This window comes from Emys orbicularis, chromosome 2, assembly GCF_028017835.1.
Source record: "Emys orbicularis isolate rEmyOrb1 chromosome 2, rEmyOrb1.hap1, whole genome shotgun sequence".
In the NCBI taxonomy this organism is placed as follows: domain Eukaryota; kingdom Metazoa; phylum Chordata; order Testudines; family Emydidae; genus Emys; species Emys orbicularis.
In genome coordinates, this window is record NC_088684.1 from 110097088 (window position 1) to 110124779 (window position 27692).

Consider the following 27692-nt stretch of genomic DNA (forward strand, 5'->3'; position numbering starts at 1 on the left):
TACTGGGGAATATTTGGACTGAAAATTTAATAATATTAAAGGGAATAATATTACGTGCCTTAGCTACCAGACCAATTAAGTAAATACTCAGAACAATGCACCTAAAGCTTTAAGCAGGTACTTTCTCCATCTCTCTGTCTGTCATAAATAAACACCCTCTTCCATTAGAAGAGCAAATGGTGCATGTTTCTGCTGTATTTGAAAATTTCTGATTAGCCAGCACAGATATCTTCATACAGTTTTATATGAAACACATCTGCACGGAGCCCACCCGCAGCCAGGGGTGAAAAGGATACAAGGGTTCATCTATCTAATCTATCATCTACGCAAGCTGTGCCCAGAATGAGCTGGGCACAGCCCATGTACGTGGAAAGACTCTGCCCTGAGGGGTACAATCAAAATATGTGCATCATAGACATCGGTTGGTTTATTTTTTTGTATTAATTAAATACACGTCTACTTCAACTGACTGGCCCCCCAGATGATCTATCATTAGTTGGTCTAGCTTCTTGTAGGCCTCACAGAAGAGAAATGGGTCTTGAGGAGAGGGTAGGAGAGGGAGAAGGGAACAAATGAGTGGTCATGGCTGGTATTATTAGTGGGGACAACGGGGGTTTGAGGAACTAAAATAATTTCTTGCGGTCTCAGACCAGGGGAAAACACACCCTAGACATTCAAGCTACTGAATGTATAGTGATCAGCTGATATCCAAAAGTAGAAGATGACTTGTGTTGTGCGCTTTCTGCAGACTAGTAATTAGCCGTATAGGGATAGAGATGGGTCCTATACATTGAAGTGTGAATATTTATGAACATGTATTTATTAATCTAATGAGAGGAACATGCTGTTTCTCCCTAAATACAGGGGCCCATATTTATGATGCAATTTGCCATTACTTGAGTGAACCCTAGTGCGTTTGTGCGGATTGTGCTTCAGGGAGCAGAGCAAGACTGGTTTAGAGAGACATGGTGATGGTGGGGAGAAAAAAGTGCCTGGCATCACTTGAACCTAATTAGAAGAAGTGTAAAAATCCTATGTCAAATTCAAAGGTGTCTTCTATATTGGATCAGTTTCTAGTCCTGGCATTGCTTTACCACTACCAGAATGTTAATATTTTCCTTAGAATCTCTTCATGTATTTAATAGGGGAGTCAGTGTGTCCTAGGGGACAGAGCACTGGATTGGGACTCAGGAAACCTGGGTTATGCTGCTGGCCTACTTGGTGACCTGTGGCAAGTCATTTAATCTCTCCATGCTTCAATAAATTAGAGGATAATGATACTGACCTCCTTTGTAAAGCACTTTGGGACCAGCTAACGAAAAATGCTACGTAACAGCTAGGTAGTATTATTAATTTCCATTTTAATTTTTAAAAGTGAGATATAATTCATTTAAAATATTTTTAAACAAGTTTATATGAACATTTCTGCAGCCATCCCACCATTGCCTGTGGTCTTGCCCAATTACTTTATAAACTAAGCAAGATTGGGCCTGGGTAGTAATTGGATAAACTGCCTCAGACAATTTAGGGGCTATAGGAAGTGGGGATGATGAGTCAGTGTGATGTTCTTCCTACTGACTCAGTACTGAACTAATATCTCATCATATGAATAGCGGTTACTGTTTTGGTATAGATGTCAAATCAAGGCCACATCCATTTGTGGTCATTAAAGATCACATGGCATGCTTTGCATATAAAAATAGAGGTGTTAGTCTCTGTGTCCTCATCAAATTCCAGCTTGGATAATTAAATTTTATTGGCATAAATTTCCCCGGTAATTTAATTGGACAAGACATTAATCTTCACTTTCTGCCCTAAACAATGGCGTAGGGGTATCTATATCTAGTCTGAAAAATGCTTTGGGAATACTCTGGATGAAAGGCGCTAGAGAAATGTAAGATACTGTGTTTTATACATGTAAAGGTTTTGTTAATTCATAGAGATTTTTTTAAATTTAAAATCTATTGCTATGGAAATTAACAAAGGCAAAGACCCATGCATTGAGACTCACCCATTGGCAAAGAGGTCAGTTAGTGGTCTTGCTGGAGTGTTGCTTCTATCAGCTTTTGTCATGTGTAAGCTATTGTTTTATCGGGGAGGAGAGCTCCTATCCTCAAATTTCCCCCCTCTGGACTTTAGAAGCATCTTTTCTGTGACACAACCAACATCTCTCAGACTGCGAATAACAGTCTATGATGGCATATAAATTTGGGTGCCCATTTGGCAGCACATCAACTGTTTTTAACAGAGAAAAGTAATATTCAAATTTGAAGTTGGGCATCACTTCAGAATTGCAGACTGCCTCAGAATAAACACGGTGAAACATCCTGACATCACTCTGATGCAATGCCATAGCACAAACTTTGCATCACACATCAGGATGCTGTGGCATGCTTATGTTATGGCTCTCTGTGACTCCATTTGGGATATATCCCCCCTCCCCATTCCTCTTACATGGAAAGACAACAGGGGATGGTTTTTTTGTCTCTCTCCCTCCCTCCTAATCCATTTCTGGATGCTTGAAAGGAGAGGGAACATGTCAATTACTGACTCCAGTTTGTTACTTAGGGCCCCCTAGAAAGGGGAGCACTTCTGTGACCAATACTCCAATCACTGTACCTGAGACCAAGTACAATGAAAGGAATCCATTCCAAATTGTAGACTTTGCAAGAGCTTCATGTTGTGTGCAGCAATTTGGCAGACAGCTTTAGAGTCATAGGTTGAGTAGTATCACTACCTTAAAATTTTTACCAGTAAAATACAGCTGGCACTGGAAGCCAAGGTGAAGAAACACCTGAAGCAAGCTTTTCTTTAGAAACAGATAAAACAGTAGTCCCCTTGGCTATCACGGTATGTGGATATTGTGAAGTACATGCACTATCTTTGTTAGAAGAAGTCTTTTTAAAAAGTATTCTTGGGCTTGCTTGACAGTAACATTCATGAGCTGCACTAATTTTGAAAAATTCAGAATGGAGTTTTGCCACTTTAGAGATAATCCATGAAAGCTCTCTTCCTGCAGACAGCAATAAATCATCCCGTCCACTAAAAGCCTGGATGTCATTTGAAATTTATTGCACAGAGCTGGTAGTGGACTTAAAAGCCATTTCACGTGTCTTATTACTTCAGTCATCTAATTTATGGGTTTCAGCCACAATTGTAGTTGAAAAAGTATTTTCCTTCAATTGATCACTATGATTGCTGCTTTTGCATTCATTTTTCCTTTGCACTAGATTTTTATATTTTCTATGATAATTGCAAGCGTATTTTGGCATCTAGGAGAGTTTCTTTCAGTTTCAGATCTAAAGGTGCCATCCAGGCTGATGGAGATTGACTAAGCTTTACCAGTTCTTAGCTACACTTGTCAAAAGGTATCTTAGTTATTGTTAGTTGAGCAATCTTGCCCTGGGGAAGGAGAAGCTGTCAAGAGCTCCCTTGTTTAACATGAGAATCTGTGGCTCCGTGGAGGGAGTATGAAGGCAACCTATTAAACGCAGATGAGGTAAGCATAAGTAGCACACTTAACACAAAGGATGATAAGATAGTGGTGCCCTTTATGCTGTACTGCAGAGACATTTTTTCTTTTCCCATTGTGAAAACTAGTCTGAATTTACTCCCCCAGATTAGAGCTTTCTTTAATGCCAATCATTTTGATCTCCATAATGAAAGACAAAATGAATGACAACTCGTAAACCAAATAAAAAGACGAAACAAATGTGAAAATATTACCTTGAAAATATAATGCATTATTTTGTTTGTAGATTATGAGGCTTTGGGCTAAAACCCACATAGTCACACCAAACATTGAATGACTCATTCTGGTAAATGAATTCTTTCTTTGTGTATTTGTGTGTATGCATATAATAGAAATGAGTGATTATTATTTTAACACTTCCCAAAAATGTGCTAGGTACCTCCCAGTATAGGAAAAACGAGACATAATTTTTACCCTGAGGAGCTTACACACTAATTCCGAATGTGGCTAAATGAGGTGTGTAGTAGGACAGGAACAGTATCAGTGATAACTTGGTTATTCAGCAAAGGTTAGAGCACAACATGATGGCACAAGAATTTATGTAATGAGGTAAATTGATAGAATGCATAAGTACCACACTGAGCTGGTAACTTTCCTTTAGGCCAGGGGTAGGCAACCTATGGCACGGGTGCCGAAGGCGGCACGCGAGCTGATTTTCAGCGTCACTCACACTGCCTGGGCCCTGGCCGGGGGACTCTGCATTTTAATTTAATTTTAAATGAAGCTTCTTAAACATTTTAAAAAACTTATTTACTTTACATACAACAATAGTTTAGTTATATATTATAGACTTGTAGAAAGAGACCTTCTAAAAATGTTAAAAGGTATTACTGGCACGCGAAACCTTAAATTAGAGTGAATAAATGAAGACTCAGCACAGCACAGCACTTCTGAAAGGTTGCCGACCCCTGCTTTAGGCATTGGAGAAGAAGTGGCACTTCAGGGGGATTTAAGAAGAGAGGACTGTGGCCTTGTGGAACAACTCAGGAAGCAAGTTCCATGCTTAGAAGAAGGGACAGAGATGGTTGTGAGGAGAAGTGGTAAAGACAATGACAAGGCTGGCATCAGTGGGAAGGTGACATGAAAAGGAATGAAGCTAGATAAGTAGGAAGGCCCTGATGTCAAGAAGCTTGAATTTGATGTAGTGGAGTATGGGAAGCCAGTGAAAGGGCATGATACGTTCAGATCTGTGAGCAGAGATGACTTTAGTGGCTGCATTTTATATGGACAGGAGTGGGACAGTGAGAGTGTCCAGAACCCAGAGAGGAGAGGTGGTCATGGTAATTAGGATAGGACAGGGGTTCTCAAACTTCATTGTACCATGACCCCCTTCTCACAACAAAGTTACTACATGACCCCAGGGGGAAGACTTAAGCCCAAGCCCTGCCGCCCCGGGTTGGGGGAGAGGGGGCCGCAGCCCAAGCCCCGCTGCCCTGCGTGGGGGTTGAGCTCAGGCTTCGGCTTCAGCCCTGGGTCCCAGCAAGTCTAATGCTGGCCCTGGCGACCCCATTAAAACGGGGTCGTGACCCACTTTGAGGTCCCAACCCACAGTTTGAGAACCGCTGGGATAGGATATGATGAGGGCATGGATTAGAGCATTGCCTTTGGACAGGGAGAAAAAGCTGGATCGTAGGAACATAGTGTAAGCAGAATTGGTCCATGTCTGCAGGTGTGGGGAAAGAAAGGGAGGAATTGGAAATGCAGGAAATGGAGAGGGTTTCTGAGGAAATCATGACTTCAACTTAACCATGACTAAAGCTGATGATAAGATAGAGATCATATTTTGCATAATAAAATGTATTTAGATTCTATAACGGCTGGTGTTCCAGGTATCTGAGAACATAGGAGTATTCTATGCCACCGACCCAGGATGCAGTATTTGGCAAGAGAGCTCTTGCTTCCTGGAGTCGGGAGCTTCATGGTCAGCCCACATGTGAGTTGAGGGGTTTTACACAGTCTTCTATTCTCAGTCACTTTTCCCCCCCTCCACTGTCTGTGCTGTGGCTGTAATCATGACACACAGGCACAACTGTGCAGCAGAGACAGTTGACAGTATGCTCCGAGACCGTAATGCCTCTTAAACTGATTGTGAACAGGCCAAGACAGGGCTGTCCTTAGGATTTATGGGGCCCTATGCAGTATTATTTAACTGGTGCCCCCAGGCCCAACTTGGAGCACAGCCAACACCCCTGCCCGCGGACCCCCAGAAGATCTCCCCCATTGCTGTCATGCACCGAGCTTCGTATGCAGAAGACGCTGCAGCAGCCCGGGGGAGAGGGATGAGGCAGCAAAGGATACCAAGCCACTCAGCCCACCTCACGGTGGCAGAGAGTCACAATTACCCGCAGAGACACCCCCTACCCTCTCCGTCATGCAGAATGCACCGCGCTGGCACATTCGGCTCTGTGAATACGGCCCCTGCCTAAGGAGACTGCAGCGCATGCTGGGTGTGTGGGAGCTGACCTGCTCTTACCTGCTGTCCTGGTGGTGCCCAAAATTTTCGGGTGCCCTATGCAGCCGCGTATGCCTAAGGACGGTCCTGGGCCAAGGACACCTCTTTTCACCCTTTCCAGCCCAAAGACACAGTTAAAGTGGAATGTGTAAAATACCTTCATAAAGATGCTTTGATTTTACTGTTGGCCATGGTTTGCAGGCTTTATGAAAATTCATAGCTAAATCTTCTTCTTAGTGTATGCGCAACGTGCCTCAGGTGGCACGAGACCAGGATTCATCACCGAATTTGGTCGGCTGGTTGGACCATTAGCTACCCTGGCCCAGGCCGGGTACAGACTGGGAGTGCTATGTGAATGCCTATCCATGCCCCCCATAGCTAAATGAAACTGCATATCATAGGTGCTTGAACTAGGAGTGCGGGGGGTGCTGCAGCACCCCCTGGTTTGAAGTGGTTTCCATTATATACAGTTTGATTCAATGGCTCTTAGCACCTCCACTATAAAAATTGTTCCAGCACCCCTGCCACATATGATGCCAGGTGGAGTGGTTAGTGGTACTGTAGTAATGCCAACTGTGAGATTGTGTCCCATTGCACTAAGTATCACGTGCACACGTGGTGAGAGACTGTCTCTGCCCCAAAGAGCTGACAGTCTAAATAGACAAGACCGACAAAGGAATGTGGGGAAAGGAGAGACAGAGGGGTGAATTGACCTACCCATGGTCAAATAGCAGGTCAGTGACAGAGCCAGGAATGGATAATTCTCAAATTCTACACATATGTGGACCTGGGCCAGCAACTTCAGGCAACAGAGCAGCAACAGTGAAAGGGAGTGGTAGTCAACTGTCTTCTGGGCCATGCAAAGAGGACCTGAACATAGAAGTCCAATCACATAACCTAGAAGCTTAGGCCCATTGGGGGTGCACTATTTGAAGGGGAATGGATGGTAGGGGCCTGTACATGTTTATAGAAGTTTTAGATAAGCATCCTAACTTCTGGATTCTTATCTGAGCCTCTGTGCTTGTTTAGCGGTTAGCTCATCCCCTTCATTAGTGATTACTCTGACGGGATTGAATTTTAGTCACTTAAAGTGGCTAAAGTCTTTTGTTCATTCTTTTGGAAGTATTAACAGGTTTGCAAATCCTTGCCATGTAAATATCAGAAACAAGACAATTATTACAACGGTAAGCTGTTGTTTAAAGAGACATTATACAGGAATATAGTAATCAGATGTCTGTTTAAGAGGTCTGAGCATCACTGCAACACCTATGCCATGTCATTTCTAGTGATTTTATAAAACGGTGTAGTTAGAGATGTCACTCATTTAACAGACCCGGCATGTCCATCAAATGTTAAAGTACAAAAATATTGGACAGGTGTGCTGGCTTTTTGCAGGTGAATGTACTTTGAGTGTTCGGTATTATGACTGATAATTTTCTGAGCTGGTCTGTGACTTTTTAAAGACGTTCACATTCAGATTTTAATGGCCTCTATTGAAGTGATTCTGATTATAGCGTCCGGTGGAAGGAATAGCATCCATTAGCACCCTTTTCTGCACACAGAGTGACTTCAAAATTAGTAACTTTCCACATATGTTGGATGCATTTGCTGTGATCGGTCTGTTTATTTTTTTTAAATCAACTATATGCACAACCTCAAATTGTAGAAAGGAAACGATATTTTGAACTGTAAAATATTTTTGAGAATGAAAGAAATAAAAAAACATGGGTTCTTGAAGAATTTTCTTTGCTTGCAATAAAGACCTGGTTCATTCCACATACAGGAGTATGGAATAATCAGTCTTAGGCAATGGATGCTTGGATTCCAAGTTCTGGAGTAATCTCATCTGTGTTCGCTGTGTGGAGCCGTTGCATGAACTCTGGACCCCCTAGAGCTCTGCAGCCATGGAAACTAGTACACATTCTCTGGGGAAAAAACGAACCCACCTGATGTGGTCTTCTAGATGCTCTCATATTCCCCAAGGTCTGCTGGGGAATGGGACATATTTCCTCCTTCACATGAGTGACAGGCAGCCTGGGGAACCTTACGGAGACTGTCTGAAAAGGGCTTTTATCCAAAGAAAGAAAATGGTGGCCTGTCATAGAAAAAAAAAGGACCTTTCACATCTTGTTTTAAAAAAGAGCCCCATAAGATAAAATAATTGTAAAATTACTTAGCACTTTTATAGCACAATGTGCAAAGGGCGGTTCTTGATCCTCACAACTCCCCTGTGATGTACATAGATAAATATAATTATCTCCATTATCCACATGGGGAGTCTGGAACATAGGGGTGTGGTGACATGCTCAAAGCCACACAGAAAGTTAAGTGAAGGGTAGGGTGACCAGATGTCCTGATATTATAGGGCCAGTCCCGATTTTTGGGTCTTTTTCTTATATAGGCTCCTATTACCCTCCACCCTCATCCCGATTTTTCACATTTGCTGTCTGGTCACCCTAGTGGAGGGCCAAGATTAAAACTTGGGAATTCTTTGCTTCCAACCCATTGATCATTCCTCTAGACCAGTGGTTCTCAAAGCCGGTCCGCCACTTGTTCAGGGAAAGCCCCTGGAGGGCCGGGCTGGTTTGTTTACCTGCTGCGTTTGTAGGTTTGGCCGATTGCGGCTCCCACTGGCCGCGGTTCGCTGCTCCAGGCCAATGGAGGCTGCAGGAAGTGGAGTGAGCCAAGGGATGTGCTGACTGCCCTTCCCACAGCCCCCATTGGCCTGGAGCGGTGAACCGTGGCCAGTGGGAGCCGCAATCGGCCGAACCTGCGGACGCAGCAGGTAAACAAACCGGCCCGGCCTGCCAGGGGCTTTCCCTGAACAAGCGGTGGACCGGCTTTGAGAACCACTGCTCTAGACTGCCCTGCCTTTCTGACAGGAAAAGGATGGGATCCTCCTAGCCCCTACAACCAAATAGGGGTTTCTAACCCCTTAGGGCTGCAGTAACTTTTGTCTTCAATAGTTTTAGTACACAACAAAGAAGGTCATGGAACCATACAGGGCTGGTGAAGGACAGTGGATGGGACACTCTGTGGCTCTTGTCTTCACAGATGGCGTGGATCCCTTCACCATACATTTGCACATGGCCTGACCATCCTCAGGGCTGGGTGGCTCAGTGGATAGCCACCATACCCATTGCTGATGTGTAAATTGGCCAGAGGATATGGTTCTGACAGATCAGTGGCTTTAAACCCAGAATGCACATTTCCACATTAAAAACAGATTTTTGGAACTATCTATATTTACCACTTATGACTCTCAAACACAGATCTAACAAGGAAGTGATGTAGAGTTTGACTCCCAAACATTCATTAAGTCTTAATTTCCGAGAATCAAATAAAAGAGTCAAAGAAAAACAGCGTATAACAATATTCTGACTCCTAAGAGGCATGTTTTCTGCTGCTTATGCCACCCAGGAAGCTATGTAAACTGACAGCCGGGGTTGGGAAAAATACATATCCTGAAGCTTAATATTAGACTTCTGCAGATTCTAAGCACCACCTGTGTATATCTGTGGATACTGGAGTGCATCCAAGAGGAGGCTGAGGAGAGAGACAAAAATGAGATGATCACAACAGCAGGAGGACGCAGTAGAACCAATTCAGTGTTTAGATGACAGTGTTGTGGGAAGTTTGCTTTACAAATCCACTGCTGTTTAGAAAGCTGATGCTGTAATACAGAACACAGCATTGGAAGTCCCAAGATGGCAAAAGATTAATGAGCATGGGTTAGGTTTTTAACAGCTTCTGGTTGATTTTTTTTCCATCATGTACGTAATGGTATGCAAATACAAACAAATTAGTTAAATATTAACATTTTTTTTAAAAGATAATAAATAGCAGCACATGCCAGAGCTCCTACATCTAACAACGAAACAATAATAAGTTGTCAGTTCCAAAATGAGTTCAACATAAATGATTTTGATAGAGAGGGAGAAGGTCATAATTAGTTAATACTTATATAGAGCCATCAGTTTTCGTGGGGCCTTACAGAAATAAGAGAAATCTCAGTCTCTATGGAGAAGAGTTTACAATCTAAAGACCTGGGCCTGAGCAATTAACATAGCTGTTAACGTCAAGAGAGATATGATGATTTACACCAGCTAAGGATCTGGCTTGTAATGGAAGCGTTACACAGATTGCCTTTATTGCATTTCTTACAGTAAGACCCTAGAATCCTAGAATATCAGGGTTGGAAGGGACCTCAGGAGATCATCTAGTCCAACCCTCTGCTCAAAGCAGGACCAATCCCCAACTAAATCATCCCAGCCAGGGCTTTGTCAAGCCTGACCTTAAAAACCTCTAAGGAAGGAGATTACACCACCTCCCTAGGTAACCCATTCCAGTGCTTCACCACCCTCCTAGTGAAAAAGTTTTTCCTAATATCCAACCTAAACCTCCCCCACTGCAACTTGAGACCATTACTGCTTGTTCTGTCATCTGGTACCACTGAGAACAGTCTAGATCCATCCTCTTTGGAACCCCCTTTCAGGTAGTTGAAAGCAGCTATCAAATCCCCCCTCATTCTTCTCTTCTGCAGACTAAACAATCCCAGTTCCCTCAGCCTCTCCTCATAAGTCATGTGCTCCAGCCCCCTAATCATTTTTGTTGCCCTCCGCTGGACTCTTTCCAATTTTTCCACATCCTTCTTGTAGTGTGGGGCCTAAAACTGGACAACCGTAGATGAGGCCTCACCCCCCAGATGAGGCCTCACCAATGCTGAGTAGAGGGGAATGATCAGGTCCCTCGATCTGCCCCTACTTATACAGCCCAAAATGCCGTTAGCCTTCTTGGCAACAAGGGCACACTGTCGACTCATATCCAGCTTCTCGTCCACTGTAACCCCTAAGTCCTTTTCTGCAGAACTGCTGCCTAGCCATTCAGTCCTAGTTTGTAGCAGTGCATGGGATTCTTCCGTCCTAAGTGTAGGACTCTGCACTTATCCTTGTTGAACCTCATCAGATTTCTTTTGGCCCAATCCTCTAATTTGTCTAGGTCCCTCTGTATCTTATCCCTATCCTCCAGCATATGTTCTGGCTACAGCTGGCCAAAGTCTTCCTCAAAGATTCAGATTTGTAAATTGATTTCCATCATCCTTGGTCATGTCCTCTGTGTTTGCTTTCTGTGACCATTCCTGCAATCAAGTTTTGACAACACAAATATCATCTAGAAGCAAATTTGAAAGATGCACATGCCTTCTCAGGAGCCAAATTTTGAATCTGCATGCACAATTATTTGTGCCAGAAGTGCTTGTGTACTCATTCATTCTGGAAATAGAAATAGTACCAGGTGACCACTCACAATTATCCTACAGAATAGCAATTATGGGCAGTGCATAGAGTTAAAAATGTTGCCCTAAAATTGGTTGAATGCTTACAGAGGAACTTGAAGGAATTGTGATCTGCTCATAGAATTTCCATGCGCAGAAGAGGCTAAATTCATCCAGTAAATGGCTCATTGTGAATTATGTGCTACACACTGTTTCTGTTTGGATCCCATAATCAGACTAGGAATTGAACAAACCTTTATAACATTAGTGTAGCTTATTACTTGACTGGATTTAGTTTCTGCTATTTCCCCTTGGTTTTTGTTTTTAAAGCAATATTTGTTACAAGAATCAATATCTTTCCATTTTCTGGTCTCTTTACAATCTTTGCCAGGAGATGGGAGATATGGAAATGAGAGCACCTTCTCTGTAGTCTGTGGGCTGTTTCTTTTAATGACAAGGTCAAAGAAAGAGTCTATATGATGACTCCTCCCTTCCATGAGGCCGGAGACACACAAAGGCAAAGTGGATTGGAAGACCCACAGCCATGCAGCGTAGCACACAGCAAATTGCTAATGAACCTATATTTCAGTTTAAAGTACAAAGTATTAGCAAAAAATAAAATGCTCTCTGTGCTTTGTTTCCTGCTCCCCCTCCCATTTGTCCTCCACCCCCACACATTTAATTAGAAAATCTGATGCAGCCAGAGACGTTATCTGCCATACAGTGTGTGTTTGTGAGGAATGCATTCTTTGACGTAGCTGATAAGCATTCTGTGGTGTGGGTAGTTAATTGGTAGTGAAAAGGAAATGTCTGGACTAGCATATGAGAAGCTTCCTAACTGTTTCTCCTACAGCTGGTCTCACTGGCAGTAGGTTCATGAGCCAAGGTGTGGTATGGTGTACCAGTGGCTAGAAGGTCATGCCAATATTGCCCTCCCCCTAGCAGAACTGTACAGAGAACCTGCACCTTTGGAAACAGTTCTAAGCCCCCACTCCCCTTCTTTGTAAGGAATGGGGATAAAATACAGTGATCCCAAGTGTGTAGGGCCAAATCCTCTCCTTGGGCCACATTAGTCAGCAAATATTTTGAGACCAGGATAAGGGGAAAGTTGATTTTATTGTGACTTTCCCTGCCAAAGCCAAATAAAGCTCATTTTAAAACAAACGGCAATGGTTTGGGTTAGTTGAAAGACGTTGTCAATGCTGGCAAACCGAATATTGTCTCTTCTTGTTATTTATTTTGTGTTGCAGACACGTGCGTTGTGCAGTCTGCTATTCCCTGGTGTGCTGGGCTGCACCATTCTGGTGAGCGGGTAGCAGTCAAATTTCTAAGACCCCGGCACTTTAGAAGAGATCAAAGCAGAGCTCAGGTTACTTTTTGTTAACCTTTTAGCCAGCTAACTGTTAACCACTCATTATATGCTCTGGGCCAAATCCTTCCCTGTGCTTGATGGGTATGATGGTGGGGGGAAGACGATATGAAAACTCCTGCAGCGCTCTCATGTGGTAGCAGGCAAGATTTATATCTAGCACTTAAGAAAATGTTAAGGTGGGGAGGAGGGTGAGAGGTGTTGGCCATCATGGCCTCAAGGGCATAGTCTTCTGGTTAGAGCTAGGCCTCCAGCTGGCAGAAGCATGTGCACACACTCCTCCATTTAGGGGAAGCAGTAAGGCATACATGGCAACACTTTCCTTTCCCACCAACCCTCTGGCATCCTATCCTATACAAGCAAGGTTGTTCTTGGGCCATATGCTGATCCTGCACTGCTCTGCTGTCCTTCCTGCATAGTGCCCACCAGTAACTGCTGTGTTTTTAATACATAGAGTGCAGTCAGGGCCGGCTCTAGGTTTTTTGCCGCCCCAAGCAAAAAAAATTTTGGCTGCCCCCCATCCCAGCCCTGGGCTCCTCGCCGCCCCCCCCCCCGCCGCCCCAGCCCTGGGCTCTCCCCCACCACCCGCACCCCCCTGCTGCCCCAGCCCTGGGCTCTCCCCCTCTCCCCCCACCTGCACCCTCCTTCCGCCGCAGCCCTGGGTCACTGGTAACTCGCTCCCAGGGCAGGTCATTCAGCAGGAATTTTAGGTGTGCACAGGACACAGACAGGATTGGTTCCCATATGGTTACAGAACTGCAGTAAAATGGAACAATTTTCAGCTTGTGTGATTGGAGGAAATCTGGATGCATATTATAAGACTGTCCTACATAAATGAGGAAAAGTTGAGGTGCCTTTATTATTCTTTTGTTCCACTCTTTCTTTCTATGGGGAAGTTGCCAATGCGATATCACTGTCTTCCTTTTAAACAAACAAACAAAAAAAGACAATGGCTGTTGAAAATAGCAATTCCAGTCCTAATAACCACTGGGAAGCATTTCTTGCTCAATTTTATCCTACTTTTTCTACAGCAGGTTACAGTGGATCAGTATATTTGATTTGGGAGAAATGAAGTAACAGCTGCCCAAACTGAGCTTGAGCACTCCTGAATTTTGAGGTGTTCAAAACTGGAAGGCAGGTGCTGGGGGTGGGGGAACTGTGGCTCCGCAGGGGAGCACGGCAGCATGTATGCAGCAGCGTGTCTGGTGCTGTGCGAAGCCAGACACGCTGATCTGAGTGGCACGGTAAGGGGGCTGGGGGGTTGGAGAAGGGGTAGGGAGTTCCGGGGGGGCAGTCAGGGGCAGGGAGAAGGGGGGGTTAGATGGGTCAGGGGTTGGGGGGGCAGTCAGGGGACAGGCAGCGGTTGGATAGGCATGGGAGTCCCAGGGGTTTGTCAGGGGACAGGTTGGGGGTGGGGTCCTAGGGGGGAAGTTGGGGGGGTCTCAGGAGGGGGCAGTTGGGGACAAGGAGAAGGGAGGCTTAGATAGGGGGTGGGGTCCCAGGAGGGGGCAATCAGGGGACAAGGACCAGTGGGGCTTAGATAGGGGGTGGTGTTCTGGGGGGCAGTTGGGGCAGGGGTCCCAGGAGGGGGTGATCAGGGGACAGGGATCAGGGAGGTTGGATGGGTTGGGGTTTCTGTGCGGGGCAGTCGGAGGGAGTGGATGGTGGCAGGGTGGGGCTACCCTCCCTCCCAGTGGAGTGTCCTATTTTTTGAATGTTAAAATATGGTATCCCTACCCTAGGGTTACCATATTTTAGTTTTAAAAAAGGAGGACACTCCACGGGGCCCCGGCCCCGCCCCAACTCCGCCCCTTCCCCAAAGTCCCCGCCTCAACTCTGCCCCCTCCCCTGAACGCTCCGCCCCCTGCTCCTCCCCCTCCCCTGCTTCCTGCGAATCAAATGTTCACGGGAAGCCTGAAACAGGGAGGCAGCAGGTAAGCTGGGGCTGGGGCTGGGGCTGGGGCTGGGGCTGGGGCGGGGTTCGGCGCGGCCCAGTCTGGCCCCCCTGGCCGAGCGGCTCCCTCCGGCAGCCGGCCAGCCCAGGCCAAGAGGCTCTGGCCCCGGCGTCTCCCGCCCGGCTCGGCTCAGGCCCTGGGGTGCCGGCCCCCGGCCGAGCACCCACAGCCCGGCCCCCGGCCGAGCACCCCCGGCCGAGCACCGCCGTCCCTGGCCCCGTCCCCGTCCCAGCCCCGTCCGAGCACCGCCGGCCCCGTCCCGGCCCCATCCGAGCACCGCCGGCCCCGGCCCCGGCTCCGTCCCGGCCCCAGCCCGGCCCCCGGCCGAGCACCCCCGGCCGAGCACCGCCGTCCCTGGCCCCGTCCCCGTCCCGTCCCCGTCCGAGCACCGCCGGCCCTGTCCCGTCCCCGTCCGAGCACCGCCGGCCCCGGCCCCGGCCCCGGCTCCGTCCCAGCCCCAGCCGAGCACCACTGGCCCCGGCCCGGCCCTGGCCCCTGGCCGAGCACTGCTGGCCCCGGCCCCCGACCCCGCACCGCCGGGCCCTCCCTCCCTATTTTCCCGGACATGTCCGGCTTTTTGGGATTTCCTCCCGGACGGGGATTTGAGGCCCAAAAAGCCGGACATGTCCGGGAAAATCCGGACGTATGGTAACCCTACCCTACCCTTCCCAGTGCAGCTCTCCATTCACAGCAGGCTGCAGCATGAGGTCTCAGCTTCCTCCCTCCCTCCCCCTCTTTCCTGTTGGTAGTGGCCAAGGGAATGCTGGGAAATGTAGTTCTTTCCCTGCTCCAGGGCTGGCTCTATAGGCAGGGAGCTAACCAAGAAACTACAGCTCCCAGGGCCCCCTGTTGGTTCTCAGCTCCCATGCTGGATCCCTGCCACCCCTGCAAATGGGCTGCCCCAAGCATGTGCTTGCTTTGCTGGTGCCTAGAGCCGCCCCTGAGTGCAGTGCTAATACTGTAGGTGTGTACATATGCTTTAGTGGATGTCCAAGCATCTACAAGGCACACACACATAACAGTGAAAAAATCAGTGTCCTTTTTAATATGAAATGTGTAATTAAGTCTAAAGATGGCGAACTGTGATCAATCTGGTGTGGCATCTGCAAACAATGATCCGTCTGCTGGGGAATTCCCTAAGTGGGGAGAGTGTGAGATTTCCATTCAGACTGCCACTAAGGCCCACCAGAGAGAGACTGCTGCAGGTCCAGGCCCTACCAAAAGTATAAGTGGGACTTTGGAAGAAGGGCTTATCCAAAACAATCTGAACTAGAAAAGAGGCTGAGGGTGAGGGGGGGCAGAGAGAGGGCAACTTGTTTGAGGACTTAGAAGGGGCAGAATGGGAAAGCATTTGAGACTTGTCTTACTCTTTCCAAGCCAATTGACCAATCCCTAGGCCAGGAGAGCTTCATGACAAGTGTTTCTGATGATCCATTTTGCACTTAATTTGATCTATTCTTCTGCAATGCTGCAGCTGTGCCGTGGTAACACTTCAATGTAGCTACTCGCTACAGTGACAGAAGGGGTTCTTCTTTCGGTAGAGATTCTCCACATCCTCAAGAGGCAGCAGCTAGGTTGATGGAAGAACTTCCATCGACATAGCACTGTCTATGCCAGAGGTTAAATCAATTTAACTATGTTGTTCAGGGGTAGGGATTTTTCATTCCCTTGAGTGACATAGCTGGGTCGATTTTTAATCTTTGAGCGTAGACCTGGTCTAAAAGTCATAGGAAAAAGTGGCTCCTACAGTGTGCAAGGAAGAAAATTATAGACTGATAAACAATCGGTCCCAAACCTTCCCATCCCTTTATGGGAAAGTTGTATAGAATGTAATAGAAAATCATAACTTTTTGGGTCATCATATAGAATTTTAATAAGGAGTGTTACCTCTACTATGGAATTTTATAGACTGGTTTTAAAAAATCTTACTGGGAGGTTATCTGTCTAACTTTGGGTTTTCTATAGCGCTAGTCACTGCAGCATCTAAGTGCTTCTCTGTCATTCTCTATTACAATCTATAGGTTTTTAGAAACATTTCTCCAGATCACAGTTGGCTTCATCCCATACAGGCATAGACCATAAAGGGGGACAAAATACATACATACATAGCTAGTGGGTTGTAAGTATTTGTAAGACAGCAGTAAATTCTATCTATAGGATTTTTCCATAATGATCTGATTGAATACCCTGGAGGCATATAACCAACTAGTAAGGATCAAATTTACATGTGACATTAACGGTCACTGGGTGGTGTTGGTATTATTTGTATTGCCATTGGGCTTAGGAGCTCTAATCATGGACCAGGACCCCAGTGTGCTAGGTGCTGTACAAACACAGAACAAAAAGATGGTCCCTGCCCCCAGGGGCTTACAATCTATCTTATTGTTTATATTCAACTAGCACCCAAATGTGCAGTGCACTGAACAAAACACAGGGATGTACAGTTTCTGCCTTGAAGAGTTTACAGTCTGAAAACACAAAACAGCCTAAGGCTAGAGGGAAAAGACCCAAGTGATCAAAGCAGTGATTGGAACATGCTGGCCAATAATTGTTTATTCTTATTTATTGTTTGTATTACAGTAGCACCAGGGGTGAAAGTAAGCCGGACTGGATGAAGTGCTGTCCCAGAACCGGGTTGAGGTGTTCTGGTGGAGCCGAGTGGAAAGGTCTCAAAGGGAATCCCAACACTTTATCCTTCACCTTCTTACACTTTCTTGTTTTTTGCATTTCCTGCTACTACCGCACTTTTCCACCCTTTCCCCTGTTACTTTACACTCACTCACATGCGCTTACTCAACTTACTGGCCTCTGCCTTTCACCACCACTTATGACACACGTGCATCTGGCCCAGTGTGTCCCATGTTCAGCTACCTCACACCTCAGTTGCATACCAGAGGTTGTTTGTAGGGATGCTGGAACAATTTTTATAGTAGGAGTGTTGAGAGCCATTGAACCAACGGAAAACCCTGGATATAATGGAAACCACTTCAAGCCAGGGAGTGCTACTTCACCCCCAGCACCCTTAGTTTGAGCACCTATGGTTGTTTGTTGTAATGGGAGAGAGGAGGTGAGTGCACAGAGAATGACCAGCTGAATGAGCAGGCTGAAAAGTACTATTCATTTGGTTGAACCAGGAAGAAACATTTTGTTTGTTATCATAAAAATATGGTGTTGGCTAGTGTTCCCTCTAATTTTTCCCACGCACGTGTGGAATGAATTTTGTTATGTGCACCAATATGGAGGTGATGTGTGACATATCACCTTATATTGGTGCACATAACAAAATTCATGTGGTGGGAGTGGGGCCGTGGGGTTCAGAGTGTGGGAGGGGGTATCAGGACTGAGGCAGAGGATTGCGGTTGGTGGGGGGTGAGAGCTCTGGGGTGGGGCCGGGGATGAGGGGTTTGGGATGCAGGCTGCCCAGGGGCTACGGCGGGGAGAGTTGACTCCCCCCAGCTCTCTCTCCCTGCAGAAGCATCTGGGCTCGGGGGGGGGAGAGGCGCCTCTCCCCTGGCCGCGGCAAGTCCGGGGCAGGTCCGTGTTGGGGATGGCGAGGAGAGGTGCCTCTCCCTGCTGTGGCAGGTCCATGCTGGTGGAGAGGCATCTCTCCCCACCACAGCCCTGAGCCCCTGCGTGAAGCTTAATAGACCGCGCAGCTTAGAGGGAACTTAGGTGATGGCATTTTAAAAAAATGATATATCAACATGAACTTTTACGGCAGGGTTCAAGGAAATCTCTCTACATCGTCTGCACCACAGGCACAAATCCTTCCCCCAGATGGGATATCTATTGTGCCTGACTGCTCCACGGTGCACTGCAGGAGGGTCAAGGTGCAAGGAGCACTCTGCCATGCTCCTGGGAACGGCCACATTCCTCATGTTCTTTGGAGCACAGGACTGCTCTCTCCTCTGCCCTGATTCAGGAAAGCACTGTCCTTAAGTCAGTGAGACAAGCAGGTGCTTGACTTTAAGCAAATGCTTAAATGCTTTCCTGAATGGGGACCCATGTGAAAGACACCACAAAGGGGGCAGGCAGAGGCAGGGCCATGGTCCCATACCTAAACACAGCGATCAGCAGAGCTAGCTGGGGGCACAGAGGGAGTAGATTACTTCCTTGAAAGGGTGTAGTAGCACCAGCTGCACTCCTGTACAACAGAGAACTTCAGAAGGAATTCTGCCTCTGTGCATCATTCCCGAAGGGCGACTGTGCCTAAATGGATCTAATGGACTAGTGAGCCCATGGGCGGGGGGTGCTACTGAGGCTGCATAGAATCGAACGCATAATCCTAATTCTAATTCTTTCTTAATTCTAATTGGTTTTAGGTTTCTTGCAGACATATTATTTAGTTGAATTACTTATTTTAAAATTTGAACGTCCCTGTGTACCCACTCAAAAGAGCTGCAATAGCAAATTCCCTAAAAGCTTTTATTTCTATTTAAAATGTAATTAAATGTTGGAATGAGATTTTAAAATGGGCAATTTTGACACAACAGGATTTAAAGATCTCTGATGGCATAGGAAAGAGAATGCCCTCTTCTTGCATCTCCTTGTTCTAGGTTGTATTGTCTCATTAAAATGCCCCTCTCCTGTAATCACTATTTCACAGTTCAGCCACCTCCAGATACTGTGAAACAGCTGTGCAAAGGTCAAGTACAAGAGGGCAATGTGAAAAGAAAATCATACCACAGCTCCCAGGGTTTCCATCCACCCTGTTAACAAATTTACTGACACAGGGCATAATTTTCCCTGACGCTGTCCATTTGTTTTACTGACACGGACTCTTAGGACTCCATAGGGAGCAGACACTGACATCTCTCTTGACTTTGAAAAGCATGTGGCGAAAACAAAATAGTTTTGTGCAAAGATTTACATAGTGTGTGTAAATATTGAGTGTTTTATCATGTTGAAATAATGATCCCATGCCACAACGTTAAATTTTTAATTAATACAATGTGCTCATCTTTCATCTTTTTACATCTGAGTTTCTGGGATTACAAGGTGGGATGGGCTTGATCCACAACCTGGGATGCAAATGCCTATGAAGTTTGGGGAACTTCAGATTGGGACCCAAAGGCTTGGGCCTATCTTGGCTCTGTTCCTAGCAGGAGCTCTGTGCAAATGGACCCTTGCACCCATGTGGGTATCCTCATGAGCTCATTGCAGGAGCAGGCACTCTGCTAGTAGATTCCAGGGAGGATGGCTGGCATACTTGGCAGCACCCATCACCTACTGGGCTGACTTCAGCTAGAACAGCAGTAGCTATAGAATCTCCGAAATAGCAGCTCTCTGTCTTAGTTTCTTGTTCAGCTTTTGTCTCTTGAATCTTCACCTTCGCCCAGTTGTTCTCTGACATTTCAGTCCTATATAAACATATTGGTTTCTGTTTCAGTTTTTAAACCTGGCCACCAAGCTGTGCTCTGTGTGATTCACTGAATTTTTTTCCTTTTGCCACTCACATTCCCTCTCTGTTGTTGACAGTGACTGGAAAATAGGCGTACAAAGCATTTTGCATTCTCTGAATGCACCACACAGTAATTCTGCTGTCTGAAAACTCTGTAATGTCAATAATTGATGCACTTGAGAAGTGGTAATTAAATTAGTTAATTATGCTGGTAAAATTACATGCAATTATGTGACTGCAGGGTATGTTTAGTAAATTAGGCTTTCCCATACTCACTACATATTGTGGTGCCAATTTTGTTCCTTGATGATTAGGTAGCTTTTGATACTACTTAATTGATTTAATACCTGGATCTTCATTAGCCCTCGATTGCTATGCAATGTATGTCTGACATTTTTCTCTCTGGTATTTTACAGAGTATCGTTCATCCAAAAAAAAAAAAATGTCGATCTATATACACACACATTCCTTTCAGATGATAAGGAATCAAGACTTCAAGGAAAATATTCTGTTCTACAAGTGTGTTGCGGTGACTCACACATTGGTGTGTGATACCAATCAAGTAATTGTCCCTGGACACCCTCTAAACCAAAATGACTGATTTCATTTATTTTTCTCTTGAAAGATCAAAATAAATAGATGTGTGAAGAGAAACTGGTGTTGTGCCAGCTGGTTTAATGAAACCCGTTATCTTTTGGGAGGTGCAGTGAAAGGTTATTAAAAGGTGACAGTAATTCAAATAAAAATTTCTAGGGGGTCAGACCTGATTGGGTTCAGCCCACAGATGGAACCTTTTCAAACCAAAGGTGTATGGAATTCTTTGGTCACACAGGCTGAATATTTTGCTTGTCTGAATTACCTCTCAACAGATGGTTACCTTCATCTTGGCTATGATAACTCCCAGAAACCTTTCCCAGCGCTACATGCACCTGTACACATGCTCTCTGAACTTATACTTCAGGGAATGATTGTAGGGCCTTGTCCCTTCCTTGGATATTAGGTGAAATAAAATCCCAGAGTCTGAGGTTATAGCTGGTTCTTTACTTATTTACTCTTCTTAGAACAGAATCTCCATGGGGGTAAAACAACTGCTCGTTTTGGGCTTGTTGGGTTAAAAAACATGCGGCATTGTCTGGCTCTAACTGTGCCCAGCTTAGTTGTGCCCCAATATCAGAACAGGCAGATAAGAGAGTGAGGCGAGCACAGCCTTCAGTACAGCCTCCGTGTAGCCTCCATGACCTAGTGGCAACAACTTAACCTCCAGAGGGTATAATCTCCCTCAGGTGACTTCCAAGCATTAGAAAATGATGATGACTCACTGTCTAGTACTGAGGTAAAGCTTCTGGGAACTCCATAAACATACAGAAATAAAGGAGAGTCAGCTTGCATAGCTCAGTTGCTGTGAGGGTCTCACACTGTTCCCTTTTCTGTACCTTCCCAATGCTATTCACCAGTCTGCCAGGGAATGCAAAGACATTACACTCATGCCAATACACAAAAGGTAGTCCATGCTAATGATGTACTAATCAGTGAACAGAACATGCACTGTGAGAAAAAAACAGTCAAAGAGGCTCTGAATCAGGTTGATAGCATTGTTACAGTCTTTTACTCTTGAAAGGAGAATATGCATTTTTGTTCTTATGTCTGCCTTTGCTATCCAGGCTCTGGTTTATGATGGACATAATGTTAACCTACTGGGTTGATAATCTATACTACTTCCATTTAGAAACTACATTTTGTTTACACCATTTGATTTCTTTTCCGTGTTCCAACCTTGTCTCGGTGATGTTTCTTGTGCAAATTCTCATTTTTCTGTGAAATGTAGTTTTGGCCAATTGCCCTCTTTACAGGACAAATGGACAACTTGTGTTTCAACTCTACCACCTGGACTTCTTTGAATGGGTTCACCCTCTGATTTTAGTGTTTTCACAGTGCTTAACATCACATGGAGCAATGGATAGGATGGATTTGTTCCTAACATACGTTTTGACACCTTGTGCATGGTTATTAATAGAATATAATGAGCTGAAAATATAATGCGTAAGCATGAAAAAATCCATCAATTCTGAAAACATAGGGTCTGCCTGACAATTTCTGCAGAATTATCCAGAATTAGTTTACAGGAAGAAAAAAAATCTTGCCCTTTGGGATACAAAAATGCCAAAGTTTCTTAAGATAATGATGGAATTTGCTACTTGGGGGTAAAATTGGGTTTTATATTTATAGTGCTGTCCATGTGCACTGCTTCTACACTAGATTTGTAGAAACATGATAGGAACGGCAGGATTTTGATGGACTGTATGTGCTTATTCCAATACCAGCAAGTGCTGTTCAATTTAATAAGCTCATAAATATATTTTGAAAAATCTCAGTTGTGTCTTATGATAAGAGCTGCTATTAAAATGTTAAGGAGTGAAGCCAAGCAGAAGAAGAAACAAAGAAAAAACCCTTTGCAAAAATTGTGCAGATTTGGAGGGAACCCCCCTCAAAGATTTCTTTGGGCCATGGAATCTCTGTGGACTTTTAATGGCCCTACCTATGTGTCTGCTACAATACCACCTGCCTTGTTTGGCAACCTTGAATACCCATAAACATTGTGTTCAGTTTTCATGGTTTGGGAGTGTGTGTTAGAATACAGATGACAAATAGGAGAGATCACATGTAAAATATTTCTAGTAGAGAGGGGCTGAGGAGATGGGTAGGAACTTTCTTCATAAGAAACTTGACTTGCAGCATTATAAAGTCAGTACATCTAAAACACTCTATCTTTATTTGGCACATTTGTGTTAGCAAAGCTGGCATGCTACCTTGTCAGCTGGCGTAATGCCATCCCAACAGATGGGCAGGACTAGAGGCAGCCAAGAGACCATGTATGAGCATCAAATATGTGTGTTGAGGGCAGGATCCCTAGGCAAGAGTGTTGAAATGTCTGTCTGTCCTGTGCTTATGTGCCTGTAGTTAAGGTGATATGCCATAACTATTCCCACTCTGAACTGGATTAACTGCAGAGGGATAAGACTCACCTTCTTCATCCAGGCAAGATGAGCTTTTGGGTCTATTGAATCATGATAAGTATTCTGCAGGGTGTCGGGAGAACACTGGGGAATCCAAAGGTGTACTCATGCATCTGCTACCTATTGAGATATTTTTAACTAGTAGCTTTAAATATACTGGGCCAAATTCAGAGGCACTATGTAAGTTAGACTCCCTTAGGTGTACTTACACACACACACCAGAGTGAGTGAGTGTAAAGAGTTCCAGCTGGTGTAACTTACATACTGAGTAGCTGAAAGAAACTGTAAGAGAGTGTAAGCTAAAACTGAGGAGATCTCCTGTAACTTACATACTCTTAAAAACCCTAGTAGTTGCAAACTCCTATTTGTTTGTCTGCCAGTCCGTGCTGATCGATAGGCATTTATACCACATTCACCATAGTGGCTTCTTGCCTGCTGGCATGTGGCTAACTCAGACTTATATGCCTTCACACAGTTGGGGTATGTTTACATTGCAACTAAACATCTGCAGCTGGCCTCTGCCAGCTGACTCGGGCTTGCGCGGCTGTTTAATTGTGGTGCAGATGTTCGGGCTCATGCTGCAGCCCAAGGTCTAGGTCCCTCCCACCTCGCAGGGTCCTAGAACCTGGGCTCCAGTCTCAGTCTGAACATCTACACCAGAGATAAACAGCCACTTAGCCTGAGACCCATGGCATGGGTCAGCTGCAGGTGCCTAATTGCAGGGTAGGCTTAGAATCAGCCCAGTTCAGAGGTGGTTGAAAACAGGTTTGTAAATTAAATGACAGTAAGTGGGTGTGAGTCTACGGACCAGATTTTTTAAATGTATTGAGATGCCTGAAGATGCTGATAGGAGCCTCGCAGGACTTACAAAAATGCCTCATTGGGAGTTAGGTGCTGAGGTGTTTTTGAAAATCCCAATAAGCACCTAGGCACCTAAATATTTTTTATAATCTTACCCTCAGTAAATTAGTCTGTGTGTGTAGAGGGAGTATTCGTCGATGTAAGATACTCAGTGTGAGGGGCTGTAAGAAAATGTAAGGCCTTGTCTACATAAAAAAATTGCATCAGTTTTTAACTTGAACTGACATTTAAACTGGTGCAAACCCCTGTATGGAAACTCTTAGTTCAGTTTGACAGACTCACTTTGGTTCAGTTTAAACTTATTTCCAGTAGACTTCTTTAGTTAAAACTGGTGCAATTTTCTTGTGTAGACAAGTCTTAAATTACATCAGTTTAGACTCCCTCTAGAATTAGACTAATATCTGAATTTGGCCTACTGAAACTGGTGAAAACTTATATCTATAGGACAGTATAACAGGACATTTTGATAGGAGGCTATCAGGCAGCCTAATGTAATAAGCCCAATGGAGGGGGTGTTCTGAATCAGAACAATAAGGAGAGGCAAAATTGTGTTTTATCTCAATCAGTTGGGGTGAAGTAGAACTCAATTAAGTGGGGAATAATCACAAGTAAATCAGTTAGTTGTTTTAGCAGGGACTGCCATTTAGGCTTTCACTGTAATTTACTGTAGCTTTACTGTTATCTACTATATATTAACTACTGTTATATTAATTAAACTCACTTTATAGGTAACTACATTTACATTTATGAAATACAGAATTTTGAATTAGAAAATACAATGCACTAGAACAGAACCCCCTCTGCTATACATTCACTTCTCAGCCCAGGTCTACACTAGTGGGGGGGTTGACCTAAGATACGCAACTTCAGCTATGTGAATAGCGTAGCTGAAGTCGGCGTATCTTAGGTCGACTTACCTGGCCGTGAGTACGGCGGCGAGTCGACCGCTGCTGCTCCCCCGTTGACTCTGTTTCTGCCTCTTGTGAGCTGGAGTTCCGGAGTCGACGGGGAGCGCGAACGAGGATCAATTTTATCACATCTACACTAGATGCGATAAATCGACCCCCAGTAGATCGCTCACTACCCGCCGATCTGGCCGGTAGTGAAGACCTGCCCTCAGTTTCTCACTTTTCAGTCTCTGTAAGCCCAGAGTTTGGAGGAAAAGGTCTTAGGGTGTTTAGTTGTCTCTTGAGGAATCCTCTTGTGCAAGCTTTGTTTATTGTTCTGTGTTCATGTATTCCTTGATGAGATGTGTTGGCTTCCAGATTGAACAATTATCCTGCCCTGCTCCTTTCTTGCTTACAGTCCCTTTGGTCTCTGACAGTTTCTCTATTCCTGTCACTTCATCTTGTGTATCTTAAGATGCTGTCCGGATGTTTTGTTTTACAGTCCTTGCTATTTTCTTTCTTCTGCTACAGCTCACTTCCTCATTTCTTAAGTCTGCTTCTCTTTTTAATTACAGTTTCAACTGCAGCTTATTTTCTTCACATTTCATTCTTCTTTACTCATCACACAATTTCCTAACATTTTCCTAATAGTTTCTTAGATTACTTAGAGACTGTCTAGTTATTTTTCCTCTTGTTTAACTGTACAGTTCTTCCTTTAACTTTCCCTCTTTTCCCCTTATACCACTGTCTTTCCTCTTTCTAGGGACTGTCCCTTTTGTGGATACCTCTGTTGTTCCTACTATCAGTCTTTGCTCTCCCTCCTGATCTGAACTTTCTTCCTCTCAGCTTTGTTCCTGGCAGTGGCCAATGTGTGGGAGGGACATGTGAGGTCAGGTGCCCCCCTGATTTCTGCCAGGGTTTATATGCCCTGCCCTGAACCCCACTGCATACAACCAGAATCTTTAAATTGTGTCCACACCCCACTATCAGCAGTTATGTGTTGTCTCTGCTACCAGGGCCCCCATCCACTGGCTCCCCACTTACTGCATCCTTTTTTGCTGCTGCCAGTTGTTGCCTTGCTTGCTACTGGCTTATCTCTCTCCCCCAATCCTGAGCAGCCTCCCTCCAGACTCCACCAGCCATTTCCACTGCTGCCTGTTTGGCCTGCTCACACCAGCGCTCTGAGGGGGAAGCTGCTACCTGCTTTACCCCAGAGCTTTTATCCTTTTTTTTTCTTTCCCCCCCCAAAAATATCCCAGGTTCGAGCTCACCCTGCTTCAACTGCCCCAGAATCCTTGGAGTTCTCAAGACTCCGCCCAGAGCAGCTGTTTCGGATACCTTTAAAAAAAAAATTCTAAACACTATGAGGCTGCTTTTGAGCAGCCAACTTGTGCCTCTCTCATTGCTCTTTTAAACCCCATGCAGGTGGGGCATTACACTAACAAGGGTTTGGGACTTGCCATTCAAAGAAGAACCCAAAGTTGTGAGTAGCAGCAGAGACCCTTATACATTAACGAAGCCAGCACTTTATCAGTTCACACGTGGAATGTTCTCTTTCCAACCAGGGTGTTTGGGGGTGTGTGTCTTTTTTCAATAAAAGATGAAATTCTGCAAAAGTTGAAGTCTGTCACCTGGAAAAGCTTCCTACTTGCCATAGGTGAGTGGATCAGTGAATTTGTCAAACTCTGGTGGGATTAATCTAATCTGTTTAATTATTTACTCATTGCTAGTATCTTATCACCTTCTCTTGCCAATGAATATCTTGAACAACTTGGCATGAATAGCACTATATGAAACCATATATTATTCTGTTAATGTTAGTTAATAGTACTACAGCTAAACTGATTATGTTTATTCAGGTAGCTGCACAACTAAATTATTCCAGTCCCTGTAAACATAAATCATATTGTTGCCTGTGTTAAATAGCTCTTGTTGGTCTGGATGGCTCATGAGACTGATAATAGGTTTAGTATCCTTTCTTCTCTAGGTTATTGAGTCTTGCCTGCAGACATCAGATGGCTGTTTATTGGCTCATGCAAATCAGTTGGTCTCTATCCAGTTCCTAACAGGTAGGTGTCTAGATATATACAAAAATAACCACCATCATCATCACCACCCTTATTAGCACTCCTGGAAGAAAGGCTCCAGACTGTAGAGACATGAAAGTTGCTGTTATTGAAAGATGAAATCAGATCAAATATCAGAAGTGGCCTTTTTGCTGCAGGGAATTTTAATGGGAAGTTAGTCTTCATGAGTCTTGTATTTATCTACAGAACATCATGAACTGCCTCAGGACAGGCTTCCACATGTACCCCATCAACATGCCTCCTCTCTATCCTGGAGGAAGTGCCCCACAGCTAGAGGAAGGGGAGAGTAGTTGTAAAATATCCACACCCATGCAGTCCTTAGCTTTGACTGTAAGCTCTAGAGTTGTTAGTTAGTTAGTGATTTTTGTAATGTGGATACCAGTGTGACAGTTCAGGGGTGAACTGCATTTGTGATTTCTTCCCCCAATCTCTCCTTTGGACACATTTTCCAAATGACACTCTGCCTATGCTTTTCCCAGAGTGGAATTCCATGGTTCACCTCCCATTAGACTGGATCATCAGGTGACAACATTTTCTAGTGTCACTGTACTGTCACAGTTACAAGGCGAACAGGGCCTTATATCCTCTTAGAGTCCCCTAGAAGTGCATCTTTCAGGTTTTGGTACTGTCGGCTTTCTCCAGGTGGAACACTTGTGGTTCTACCACTCTTAGACTGGGTCCTGGGGTGGCAGCCCACCATCTCCAATCATGTTAACAGGACAGACCCAGCTGTATTTGGTACCTGCAAGAAACTTTCCTCCAGGAGCTTGTAACCAGTAGCTGACTAAAGTAAAGTGACTAAAGCTCCTTCCAAACAGACACCTTGTCTATTCACCCACGAGTACATAGCAAGCAGAGAAAA